Source organism: Schistocerca cancellata, chromosome 4 (genome assembly GCF_023864275.1).
Source record: "Schistocerca cancellata isolate TAMUIC-IGC-003103 chromosome 4, iqSchCanc2.1, whole genome shotgun sequence".
NCBI classification, from domain to species: domain Eukaryota; kingdom Metazoa; phylum Arthropoda; class Insecta; order Orthoptera; family Acrididae; genus Schistocerca; species Schistocerca cancellata.
In genome coordinates, this window is record NC_064629.1 from 883,595,509 (window position 1) to 883,610,257 (window position 14,749).

The window sequence follows — 14,749 nt, forward strand, 5'->3', positions numbered from 1 at the left end:
GCAGTTTGCCATCTCTACACTTGTCACTAATTTTCGATGTCATCGTGCCGTGTTGCGACTAGTTGTTGATTCCTGTCGTAGTAGCTATATTCACTGTACTGTTATCGCGATTTAACTTTTCCTCCGCTATTTGCCTGTGTTTATTCCAGTTGTTTTTAGTGTCTTTGTGGCTCTCGGCATTGCGCCTTACCTTGCTACACAGGGAGAAATTTGCTTTATTGAGTATTTCTTGTGCATTCACTGTTTTCATTTATCAAATATTTCTAACGAAGTAAGTATTGTTGTGCGTTTAGAAACTGTTTTCTGCTAGTTTCTTGTAGGTACAGCACCTTCCTCCTTTCAGTCACAGATTATGATAAGAAGTTAAATGTTTGAAACACAAGCGAACCACGCAGTCTATCGTGAATGGAAGAGGGCAAGAAACAAATGATTTTGGTGTCAGATAGCCACTACCACATAACGCGCATTTTACGATAGTGTATAATTGTAGATGTGGATCGATGAGGCCTTTTGTTTATGTATACAGTCAACTTCTGTTCCCGTGCTACTACGGCAGACTACAGTTGATACTGAACGGCACACGAGCAATTTAAATAAGCGTGAAGATAACGGAGCAGAGGGGCGTGCACGCTAGGCTGATCATTCCAGAAAGCGAGGCGCAGTGAATATTTGATAGCGCGCCGGAAGGCTAGATGAGCAGCCATGCTCCACCGATCACTTTGACAGTTTCCGTTTTCCAAGCTCCTTTTTCATTTATAAACCTTCTCCTGTACACGCGGCCAACATGACATTTTCATTGACGAGCAAGAACCTCTGAATGCGGCAACGCTGTCGAAGGAGCGTCGTTTCTTGAACTGTGTTGTCTAGTGGCATTTGTCGAAACGCACTTCGCTTTTGCAGTTTTACAGATTAAATTACTGTAAAGTTAATTGAAAGTCACGATTTTTTCGAATGTGGTGCCCCTGTCATACACGAGTCTTTAGGAATTGAGGATTTATTTTCGGGTCTGAGAAAGTCTCTGGAAAGGAACTATCCTTTCTGCAACCATTTCTCATTTTCGATGGATAATTGACGTTAACATAAAGCAGAGAGATAGAGAGGGAATGAGACTGTTGCATGGGGGCTTAATTATTTAAAGAATGCAAATAATTTTAATTTTCGTCGCCGTCTGTCCGGTTACACAGTCTCGTAACCGGTTGGCCCTGACTGGTATTAGTACGCAATCTGACTGCATAGAATAACAACAAAGAATGAAATAAAACTTCCGTTAACACAATTAATTAATTAAGTCCCCAGCAACTATAAAACCTACGAAACAACAAAACACAAGTGTAGCTGTTCTGTGTGTGGAAGTGTGATTCAACGTACACATCTGGAACGGTTCTTCCTCAATAAGACAAGGTATATTAAGCACCATTTACACTGAAGTAATTAAAAAAACCAGAAATACTATAATTGCACATAGAAACCAGAAATACAGTCTAATACAAGAACACGAGCCAGATGCTTTGTTGACTGAACCTGTGACCAAGAGGCATTATTGTTTAAGACATTGAAATAATAAAAAAAAGGAATTTTTTACCTTCATATATATTGACGAAAAGCACACTCTGATCATTACAGCATCCCCAATCCAACAATATCTGGTGTCTAGCCCATCAAACAATATGACAACATCTGAACAAGCACTCTCTCCATGGGAACTTCTCAACAACGACTCACCACTGCTACATCTCAACAAGCACTCTCCACTACTACATCTCAATAAGCTCTGCCTACTGCTACTTCTCAATAAGCACTCTCCACTACCACTTCTCAACAAACACTGCCTACCACCGCTTCTGAACAAGCACTCTAGTGGAGGCGGCTGAATAATACTCTCTGGCGCAATCTCTGGCGCTGTGACTCAGTGTAGCCACCTTTCACTGTGTCATAACGACACGGGTTATGTGCATTGCGTTGGCCAATGACAAAAAGACTTTACAACACATTTCTGTTTATTCTAATGACGTGAAAAGATATTGTTTCTTGTTCCAAATGAGTGCTGCACAGTCTTCCGGCTGGAACTGAGGCCGAGCCGTGTGGACGCGTGCCTCCCTGTCACTCGGAAGGGCGGCCACTTGGGCAAGCCTCAAGAACCGCCTCGATCCTGCAGTTCGCTGAGGAGTGACTCCCCTGTGGTACTTCGAGACTGGCAGCTTACAGAGAAAGGGACTTTGGCCTTTCCACTGTTTGACGGCTGTTACTGAGAAACGAATATTTTACTCTAAGCGGAGTATAGGGTGTACAAACCTAGCGATCAAATTTAAACAACGAAAGAGTCATATGACATTGTTGGTCGGGAGTCTACGAAAGTCTGCTTCAGCCACTTAATCGGAAAGGATTTTCTCTCTTCACTCACAATGCCCCTTTTCTTCCTGGTGTGTCAAAATTGTGTCTCTAGTGTATCTGTTGAGTGTAGGTGACTATATGAGGCGTGCGTGTAGCACTATGTCATGTTTGTGTTGTATGACGTCGCGGGAAGCCAGGGGCTCAAACCGCGGTGCGTTAACATAGCCTACTCCCTTTGGACAACACTAAGGGAGCCGCCAAGTTTAATGCCCCCATCGAACGGGCGGATCAATAATACTGCTTCATTCTCAATGTTTAGCTTATCCTGAAGAAGAGACGTTGGGTGCATTTTAATTGTGACGGAAGTTTGTTTTTGTTGTACCTTATAGTAAAAAGGCCAGCATGTCGTCTTCAGAATAGCTGACTTAAATTATAAGGGGCACTCAAATGAAAATGAGACAGGTGGAAAGAAGTAAGTAAACTGTTTATTATTTCCAAACTAATCATCATAACTGTTAACACAATTACCCCGCTGTGACACAAGGCGGTCAATGTCTTCATGGAAAAATGTTTGTGGCTGCCTACAAAACCATGATTGTATCCAGGCGTTCACGTCTCTGTCCGAAGCAAATCGATAGCCACAAACGTTTTCCTTGGGGGCTCAAAAAATATGTAAATCGTACTGGGAGAGGTCACGACTGTATGCGGGATGTGTAAGGGATTCACAGCGAAATTTCTACAGCGTGTGGACCCGCCCACATGTTGCCAAAGTTGTGTCAACTACGCTGCAGCAGTTTCGCTGGGTAGCCCTTACACATCCTCTGTACAGTCCCGATCTCTCTCCATGTTATTTCCATATTTTTGGAGCCCTCAAGAAAGACATTCGTGGCTATCGATTTGCATCGGACCAAGAGAAGCACGTCTAGGTATAATCGTGGTTACGTAGGCAACCGCGTTAACTTACTATTTTACATTTGTCTCGTTTTCATTTGAATGACCCCTAGAGACGGTGCAGTCACATTAACATGAATTCTTCCTGTACTACTGGCCATTAAAATTGCTACACCACGAAGATGACGTGCTACAGACGCGAAATTTAACCGACAGGAAGAAGATGCTGTGATATGCAAACGATTAGCTTTTCAGAGCATTCACACAAGGATGGCGCTGGTGGTGACACCTGCAACGTGCTGACATGAGGAAAGTTTCCAACCGATTTCTCATACACAAACAGCAGTTGGCCGCCGTTGCCTGGTGAAACGTTGTTGTGATGCCTCATGTAAGGAGGAGAAATGTCTACCATCACGTTTCCGACTTTGATAAAGGTCGGATTGTAGCCTATCGCGATTGCGGTTTATCGTATCGCGACATTGCTCCTCGCGTTGGTCGAGATCCAATGACTGTTAGCAGAATATGGAATCGGTGGGTTCAGGAGAGTAATACGGAACACAGTGCTGGATCCTAACGACCTAGTATCACTAGCAGTCGAGATGACAGGCATCTTATCCACATGGCTGTAACGGATCGTGCAGCAACGTCTCGATCCCTGAGTCAACAGATGGGGACGTTTGCAAGACAACAACCATCTGCACGAACAGTCCGACGACGTTTGCAGCAGCATGGACTACCAGCTCGGAGACCATGGCTCCGGTTACCCTTGACGCTGCATCACAGACAGGAGCGCCAGCGATGGTGTACTTAACGACGAACCTGGGTGCACGAATGGCAAAACGTCAGTTATTCGTATGAATCCAGGTTCTGTTTACAGCATCATGATGGTCGCATCCGTGTTTGGCGACATCGCGGTGAACGCACATTGGAAGCGTGTATTCGTCATCGCCATACTGTCGTATCACCCGACTTGATGTTATGGGGTGCCATTGGTTACACGTCTCGGTCACCTCTTGTTCGCATAGACGGCACTTTGAACAGTGGACGTTACATTTCAGATGTGTTACGACCCGTGGCTCTACCCTTCATTCGATCCCTGCGAAACCCTATGTTTCAGCAGGATAATGCACGGCCGCATGTTGCAGGCCCTGTACGGGCCTTTCTGGATCCGGAAAATATTCGACTGCTGCCCTGGCCAGCACATTCTCCAGATCTCTCACCAACTGAAAACGTCTGGTCAATGGTGGCCGAGCAAGTGGCTCGTCACAATACGCCAGTCACTACTCATGATGAACTGTGGTATCGTGTTGAAGCTGCATGGGCAGCTGTACCTGTACACACCATCCAAGCTCTGTTTGACTCAATGCCCAGGCGTATCAAAGCCGTTATTACGGCCTGAGGTGGTTGTTCTGGGTACTGATTTCTCAGGATTTATGCACCCAAATTGCGTGAAAATGTAATCACATGCCGGCCAGGGTGGCCGAGCGGTTCTAGGCGCTCCTGTCTGAAACGGCGCGATCACTACGGTCGCAGGTTCGAATCCTGACTCGGGCATGGATGTGTTTGATGTCCTTAGGTTAGTTAGGTTTAAGTAGTTCTAAGTTCTAGGGGACTGATGACCTCAGCAGTTAAGTCCCATAGTGCTCAGAGCCATTTGAACCATTTTGTAATCACATGTCAGTTCTAGTATAATATATTTGTCCAATATATACCAGTTTATCATCTGCATTTCTTCTTGGTGTTGTAATTTTGATGGCCAGTAGTGTAGATGTCAACGTGCGATAACCAGTCACAGACGACAGGTGTCAGAAGTAGCAGAGAAAGCCCCTAAAGCGTGTCGAGGGGACGGGGAAACAGTGCAGTCTTTGTCATTGTCATAATGCGGAAACGGTGCGCTTAATCCGAGGCCAAAATAGGCCATGATCATTGGCTTTCGGGTCAAGGATGGAAGCATTTTCGAAATGGCTAAGTTTGTAAACTGTTCATGTGCCGCTGTGGTTAATGTATGCCGTGCATCACAATTGGCGGTCTCCAAAATTGACACCGAGGCAACTGTGGCGCACCACGGGTCATAGATGACAAGGGTGAACGGCGGGTACGAAGATGTTTGTGGGAATAGACGAGCAACTGTTGAGCTAATGACCGCACAGATGAACCGAGGGGCTCTCAGCAGTGCTTCCTCAATGACCGGTCAGTGAACGTTTTTGCGTATGTGTCTCTGCAGCAGGCACCTGGTTCATGCACACATGTTGACTGCTGTTCATCGCCGACGAAGGCTGGAATTTGCACACCAGCTCCGTAGCTGGACATCCTCTGAGTGGGGAGACAGGTGTACTTTTCAGCTGAGTCACGTTTTATGCTCCATCGGACAGATGACTGTTGACGTGAACAGCCCGAAACGTCGAAAAGTAAACACCTTGTAACAATAGCTGGGAAGGGTCTGTAACGACGGAAATGCACATCCTCCTATATCCATCTATTGCACTGCAAATTTGTTTCCCTTATTTTTGTTACCTGAATATATGACATTTCTGTGTCTTTGCATATTGTAATTGTTTTACTATTTATATATATATATTTATGCATTTATGTCGATGTATAATTGGTTTGTTTCGTAAATATTATTTGTATTTTTACGCTGGGTCTTGCCTAGGGAAGACTGCTATCGAACGATTACATCGATAGGTCGTGTGAAGAATCAAAGTGTGTAGGATCTTTGGTAGTGTTAACTCTGCCGCGTGGAGCGCGGGCAGAGAGAGTCTGGCTGGAGTAGCGAGTGGATCAGGTGTGTTGTGTGAAGCTCCCGCGAGTTGCCGCGCTTTCGGGGTTTGGCAGCATGTAATTGCGCTCGACTTGCGATGATAGTTTCTGACATGGTGTCGCGGACGGGAAACATTAGCTGGCACACATCAAGAGCCCGTTTCGTCTGGTGACCGTGTCGAGAAGAAGGCGCGCCAACATCCAGCTTCTGCAACAGCGACGGCGGACAATGAGTGACTGTCGCCACCTCCTCGATCGACGGCTTCAAACCTTCAATCAACCAACAAGGAAGACTGGAAGCACGTAAAGTCTTAGAACTGTATGGCAGACCTCAGCTTTTAAAATTGTTCCATTTGCCTCGCAAAATTACAGCAACTTAGCATGAACCTTTGTTGCTCATTGTCCCAGTTGCATTACCAAGCAGGGTCCATTCCTTTTCCGTTGAAATTCAAACGCCAGCATCATTTTATTTCACTGCTTTAATTTCAAAGTTCAGTTAAGGTATTCATAGCTGGCTACAGTATTTAGATTGCACAAGCACAAATTAAGAGTGCGAGTTTTGTTACCGTATTTTAGTGACCTGTGACTGCAGCTCAGCTTGGTACGTACTAAATTTTACTACTGTTAATTGTTCAGAATCATTTAATTCAAGTTCAAAGTTAAATCCCTTATTTCTAAATTGCGTAGATTCAAGTAGCTTTTGAAATGATCGTTGAAGTAGTCAAAGACTAACCGTATTTTACTGAATTTCGATGTGCTTCAGAAAGAAAGCTCACTATTAACTTCAGTCACTAAATTAACTTTCGATTTTCCTGTTTTATTAATTCTTTTGCTAAATTAAGTCAGAGTGTAGCGAAATGTATTGCTTCTGACAAACTTTCAGTTTTCACACTGCACGTGTCAACCTTCAGTTGCCACGCTTCTAGTGCTAATTATATGTGTAATAACCTTTCTTTTTCAGTTACTATAGTAATTGTCCTTAGGACTGGCGACCGTAATTTCCCCCAAATCTCAAATATCTAATTACTGCTAGTTAATTGTTAACGTAACGGCCGCACATTTACTTTCTTTATTAACTTTACCCCTTTTCAAAATTAATTTCCACCTGTTTCATTAGCATTTTTCCTTTCATTTAGATGTAACCCTTTCCTCCCTCTTTACCGACAGATTAACTTCGGTGACGATTGCTTTTCCCAAATTTCCATTAGGTACACGCGGTTTAATTTTTCACTGTCATTAAGGTCGATAAGTGAGGGGGAGGTTACAGGTCCAGGCCGGAGGGTGATCTCGTCATTCTGGAAAGCACAATGGATTAACAAAGGTATTTCTCTATATTTGGGGACCATGTCCACCCTTACATGCAGTTTGTTTTTCCTCTGCACGATGGCATCTACCAGCAAGACAATAACGTTCGCAGTGTACGTGTGTTGTTCGAAGAGCACCAGGATGGGGTTACCGTGCTCCCTGGTCACCAAACTCCCCGGATTAAAACCCAATCGAGAATCTGTGGGACAACTTCGTTCAGGCTTTACGCACCATGGATGCTCAACCGAGAAACCTAGCGCTGCTGGCCACAACACCGGAGTCGGCATGGTTCCACATCCTTGTCGGTACGTTCCAGAACCTGAGTGACTCACTTCCTGCACGTCTCGTAGCGGTCCGCGCTGCAAAAGCTGATTATTTAAGCTTTTGACTGGACAGCACAGAAACGTGAAAAGCCGCTTGATAATGAACTTGTCGGTTCGAAACCGGTATTGGTTCCAAATAAACGGCATTATTACTAGGGGTGGTTTCTTTTTATAAGAATTAACCTGTAACTCACCATAATAGCACAAATGTATATGCAAAATACCACCCCAACGATGAAGAGATTCTGCATCTACATCTACATGGATGCACTGCAAATCACATTTAAGTGCCTGGCAGAGGGTTCGTCGAACCACAATAATTCTCTATTATTCCAATCTCGAACAGTCCGTGGAAAAAAGCGAACATCTATATCTTTCCGTGCGAGCTCTAATTTCCCTTATTTTATTATGATGATCGTTTCTCCCTCTGTAGGTCTGGCGTCAACAAGATATTTTCGCATTCGGAGGAAAAGTTGGTGATTAAAATATCATGAGAAGATTCCGCCGCAACGAAAATCGCTTTTATTTTAATTATGTCCATCCCAAATCCTGTATCATTTTCGTGACACACTCTTCCCTATTTCACGATAGTAAAAAACGTGCTGACCTTCTTTGAACTTTCTCGATGTACTCCGGTAACCCTATTTGGTAAGGATCCCACACCGCGGAGCAGTACTCTAAAACAGGACGGACAAGCGTAGAGTAAGCAGTCTCTTTAGTCTATCTGTTACATTTTCTAAGTGTTCTGCCAATAAAATGCAGTTTTTGGTTTGCCTTCCCCACAACATTTTCTATGTGTTCTATCCAATTTAAGTTGTTCGTAATTGAAAGAATGTATGATGAGATAAAAAAATTATCCAGACAGTTAGGGACGCGAAAATGTAATTGTGATATGGAACTGGAATTCGATAGTAGGAAAAGGAAGAGAAGGAATAATAGTAGGAGAATAGTGGCTGGGGGGGGGGGGGGGGGTAGGAGAAATGGAAGAGGAACCCGCCTGGTGCATTGTGCACATGGCAAAATTTCAACATTGCGAACACCTGGTTTAAGAAACATGTAAAAGGGCTCTATATGTGGAAGAGACCTGGAAACAGTGGAAAGTTATAGACTGGTTATATAATGGTAAAGGAGAGATTTCGGAATTAGATTTTAAACTGTGGGACATTCCCAGGAGCAGGTGTGGACCAGAATTTATTGGTTATGGAGTGCGTGTTGAAACTTAAGATAACGCAAAATGTTAGTAAGTTATAGAAATTGGACTTAAATAAATTGAAAGAACCAGAGAGTATCGAGAATTTCAGAGGTGGCATTAGGAAATAAACTGACTAAAACAGGGAAGGGAATACAGTAGAAGACGAATGGGTAGCTTTGAGAGATGAAGCGGTGAAAACAGCACAGAATCAAACAAATGAAAAGACAAGGCCGAGTGGAAATACTTGGATAACGCAGGAGATACTGAATTTAACTGGAGAAAGGAGAAAGTATAAAAATGTAGCAAATAAAACAGGCGAATGGGAATACAGACGTCTAAAAATAAGATGTGCTGAAGTTGCAGAATAGCTAAGCAGAAATGGGTAGAAGACAAATGTAACGCTTTAGAAGCAAATGTAACTGGAGAAATGATAGATACAGACTACAACAAGATTAACGAGGCCGTTTGACAAAAAACAAACTTTATGAATATTAAGATCTCAGATGACAAACCAGAACTAATTACAGACGGAAAAACAGAAGGGTGGGTGGAATATATGGAGGGGCTCTACAAGGAAAATTAAGTTGAAAACAATAATGTAGAAAGGGAAGAGGAAGTAGATGAAGATGAGGGTGGACGTATGATACTACGAGATGACTTTCACAGAGAACTGGAAGATCTAAGTCGAAACTAGGCCTCTGGAGTAGAATAGATTCCCTCCGATTTATTGAAATCCTTGGGAGAGCCACCTTTGACAAAGCTATTTCATTTGGTTCACAGGATATGTGAGACAGGCGAAATTCTCTCATCAACATTATAAACACAATTGCAAAGGAAGCAAGTACTAATAGCTGCAGATATTACCTGTTGTGGTTGGCAGGAGAGCCAACACCGTGTTACTAGAGGAAGCTGAAAGGCACGCGTTTTAGCTCTCGCAGGCTGGCGTGAGGTCTGGAACAGGACAAGAAAATTAGAATTTAGAAAAAACGGACGTAGCTGGTGGAATACTTAACCTTAATCCATTAATGGTGAACGTCGCTCTTGACGGTACATGATTCACAGTATCAATAGTAACTGGTAATGGCGCCTTGCTAGGTCGTAGCAAATGACGTAGCTGAAGGCTATGCTAACAATCGTCTCGGCAAATGAGAGCGTATTTTGTCAGTGAACCATCGCTAGCAAAGTCGGTTGTACAACTGGGGCGAGTGCTAGGAAGTCTCTCTAGACCTGCCGTGAAGCGGCGCTCGGTCTGCAATCACTGATAGTGGCGACACCCGGGTCCGACGTATACTAACGGACCGCGGCCAATTTAAAGGCTACCACCTAGCAAAGGTGGTGTCTGGCGGTGACACCACATTCCTCCCCCGAAAATCGGCGTACGGTTGTGGCATAAGGCTTCCGCCCGCCGTGAGGAGGACCCCATGTTGAAGTATGCGACTATGTGGGGAGCCTAACAACAGGCGAGGCTGTGCCACCCGCAGCCTGCCATTCGGACCGCGGGGAGCTAGGAAACGCCTGAAAACCTGCTCCAGGGTGCACGCCAACATGCGGTGTATGCGTCCGCAGAGACACAATAGGGGCCGAAGGGTCGACCTCCATCGGGCCGGGGCACCCGACGGGCGAAGACGACATATGGTCCGGAGCGGGCAAGAGTTCCATGTCGGAGGACAACTGGTCAAGGGAAGCGATCGGTGGCGCATGACCCAGGGAGGCGCCCGGCGGTTGCAGCGACGCATCCACTGCGGGCGTCGCCGGCGGGAGAACAGGCAGCGGCGGCGGCGGCGGCATGTCGCCATGGGGCAAAATGGAAGGCAGCATCGTTAACACCTGGGGCCGAGGCGAGCCAGTAAATGGGTCCCCAGGGCGCTGACCGGACGGCACCGTCGCTGAAAGCAGATGGGGAGCGGCAGATCCTGTGCGACGACAGAGGCGCAGCTGATTGAGATGCCGACGCACCTCACCAGAGGCCCCCAAAACCAGATACATAGCGCGGCCGAGGAAGCGAAGAATGCGCCCTTCGAGCCAACGCCGTGAACCTCGATAGTTGCGGTACTAGACAACGTCGCCTGGGGCAAAAGCAGGTGGCTGCCACTGCACAGGAACCTGATGCGGCGGATGTAGCAAAGACATCAAGGTTCGATGAGGGCGACCGTGGAGCAACTCAGCCGGCGAGCGACCATCTCGGGGCTGAGAGCAATGCGAGGACAAAAAGTGCAATAACGCGTCCTCCCGAGAATGCGACTCTTTCAACTTCAACATCTGTGACTTGAAAGTCCTGACCAATCATTCAGCGGCACCGTTTGACTGTGGCGAAAACGGCGCGGACGTCAGATGTTGAGTACCATTGGCCTTGCAGAATGACTGAAATTCTGCAGACATGAATTGTGGGCCATTGTCGGAAACAATACTCTGTGGAAGACCTTCAGTGCAAAAGATAGCAGATAACGCTTGGATGGTGGCAGATGACGTCGAGGAAGACATCCGGACAGCAAAAGGAAAATTACTGAATGAATCTACCACAACCAACCATCGAGCATTCCAGAATGGACCAGCAAAATCGATGTGTAAGCGTTGCCAAGGGGAAGTGGCTTTCGGCCATACAAAGAATGTCCGCGGTGGTGCTGATTGTTGTTAGTCACACACCATGCAAGAAGAGCACAATTCGTAATCGCGGCATCGATTCCGAAGCAAGTACAGTGCTGACGAGCAAGTTGTTTCGTTCTCACTATACCCCAATGTCCTTGGTGGAGAAGCTGTAAGACAGAAGACTGTAACGAACGTGGGACCACGACTCGGGACTGATCATTATCAGAACGCAACAGCAAAACACCACGTTGTACAAAAAGTCTCTCCTGGTGAGCAAAAAATCGGCGAACCAACGGATCCCCGATCTGTGACTTTGACAAGGGCCATTGCGGAGCAACAAAACGCAGAACGGTAGCAAGGACAGGGTCGGCAGCTGTGGCTGTAGCTACACGACGAAAATCAATCGGAAACGATTCGACCACGTCATCGGTTTCCGAATCAATGAACATGCAAGCAAGTTTGGAGGAATCGAATGCCCTATCCTCAGCAACAGGCAAACGGGACAACGCATTGGCGATTCCGTGGTTACCAGTGGACCGAGACAAGGTATCGTAGCGGTACTCCGAGAGGAAAATAGACCAGCGAATGAATTTCTGCACTGTACGTGGAGGTACAGGCTTGATCGGATGAAAAAAGTTATGTCAACGGTTTGTGGTCTGTGATGATGGTAAAGTGACGATCATACAAGAAATCATGAAACTGATTAACACCAAATACGAGAGCCAATGCTTCTTTCTCGATCTGTGAATAATTTCTTTGCGCAGACGAGAGCAATTTAGACGCAAAGGCAATACTGCGATCGTGCGATCCATCTTTGTGCGCAAGCACAGCACCGATCCCGAAATCCGATGCATCCACCATCAACAAAAGGGGCTTCTGGGGATCGAATGACGTAAGGCAAGTATTGGAAAGCAACGCCGATTTCAACTGGCGAAAGGCACATTCTCATTCCGTCGTCCAGATGAACGGAACACCTTTACGGCGTAAGCGATGAAGCGGAGCTGAAATGGAAGAGGCATGTGGCACATATCTGTGATAATAGTTAATTTTTCCCAGCACACACTGTAGCTGCTTCAAATTCTGCGGCGAAGGCAAGTCTTGTATGGCACGGATGTGCTTGGGACTGGGATGTATGCCTTGGGCATTGAGTACATGTCCCACGTAGGGCAAGTCACGGCACATTTGTTCTTCCGCAAGTGAAGACCATGTTGTCGCAAGACCTGAAATAATGTTCTGAGATTGGCTAAATGTTCTTCTTCCGTCCTTCCGGAGATCACAATATCGTCCAGATAGTTTGCTGCAGTAGGGACCGACGCACAAACAGTTTGTATATATTGCTGAAACAATGCAGGGGTGGATGCACACCATAATGGCAGTCGTTTGAATCGATACAAACCAAGATGCGTGTTAACCACCAAAACGCGCTGGGATTCTTCGTCCACCGGTAGTTGCAAGTACGCATCTGCTAGGTCCAACTTCGAAAAATATTTACCCGGGCACAGTTTGTCAAAAAGATCTCCCGGGCGGGGTAAAGGAAAAGTTGCAGTCACTAGTTGTGGATTCACTGTTGCCTTGAAGTCCACAGAAAGTCTCAATTTTCCCGAAGGTTTTGGCAAAATTACTAAGGGTGATGCCCAGAGAAAAGCCTGCACATGTTCAATTACACCTTGTGATTCCAAATCGGGTAATGTTTTTGCGACCTCATCACGCAATGCATGGGGAACATTGCGCGCTCTGAAAAATTTCGGTTGCGCGTTTACTTTCAGTTCCAAATGTGCTTTATAGTTCTTAGCGCAACCGAGGCCCAGTGCAAAAATGTCTGCAAATTCTTCACATACACGAGAAACACTGTTGGAAGGCACAGACTGATTCACTGATAGGACCTGATTTACTATAGACAAGTTAAACAACTGAAATAAATCGAAACCAAACAAGTTCACTGCAGAAGAAGAACGAAGGACGTAAAATGACACAAGTTTTGTTTGTCCCTTGTATGTTGCAAGAAGGCTGCACTGTCCTAAAACAGGGATCGCTTGTCCTGAATAGGTACTTAACATTTGCGGCACTCAACGGAGGTGTGCCCAGCAGTTTGTAAGTGTCTTGATTGATCAGTGAAACTGCAGCCCCGGTGTCGAGCTGGAATGGTATCACTTTGCCGTTAATGTCCAAGTCCACAAAAAGTTTATCGCCCTGCTGACGACAAGAGTGACTGTCTCGTGCAACGTGAACTGACACTGGTACAAAATCACTTGCGACTTGACGGGAGTTCCGGCGATGTCAACGCACTCTATTTGTGGGATGAACACAGTCACTGTTAGAGAGAGTGGCACTGGGTGGAGTGGAATGGACTATATGAATTTCCATGGGCGAAGTTTCGCAAGCCTGAGTATCCTTGGTTGGATTCCGATCCCGGCGCGAAGCAAAGGGCCTGGAATGATTCTGAGTTTCTGATCTGAGCTTTTTCTGGCAAACACTTTGAACATGTCTTTTTATATTACAGTAAAAGCAAATGTCTTGGCGTGACAGGCAATTCTCACGTGAATGTCTAGTAGCACACCACGGGCATGATTTTAGCACTGCATTTGCTTGCCGGCGCGGTACACATGGCTGAGAGCCTGGTGGCAGCGGCGCAGCCGGGCGTGAGGGCTGTTTACTGTTCCGTGCAGATCGCTCGGCGGGCCAGTTAACCTGTCACACGGGTGGCGAAGTTGCAAATGATTCCTGAGCAAAGTCAAGTGTGTCCTGCCGATCCAATATGTCCATCACTTGTTGAAGGGAGGGATTGACTAGTTTCAAAATCTGTTCCCTTATACGAACATCAGAAACGTTCTGTGCAATTGCATCACGTACCATAGTATCTGAATAAGGGAGTCCACATTGACACTCAAAAGCACAATCCCTAGTAAGGCCTTGCAAGGTTGCAACCCACTCCCGATTAGTCTGACCTGCCGTACTTGTACGAAAGAAGGTATACCGTTTGGCAACTACATTGACTGATTCTTTGAAATATGGATCTAATGCAGACAAAATTTCGTTGTAGGACAGAGTTGCTACGTCGCGTCGGGGAAATAATTTGACTATCACACGGTACGTTTGTACACCGACCGAAGACAACAAAAACGGCTGCTGCTCGCTACCTTGAATTCTGTAGGCGGCGAGATGGAATCCAAATTGGCGTGACCACTCCATCCAGCTTTCCAGTGTAGCATCAAAAAGACGGAAAAGTTGGTGGAACTGCGTGTTGTGGCTGCGTTAGCGGTGGAGCGGCGGCTGCCGCATCGTTTTACATTGCACGTTGACCCTGGATGAGCTGTCCAAGGGCATCCAGTAATGCCTGCGTCTGCTGATTCTGTAAGCGATA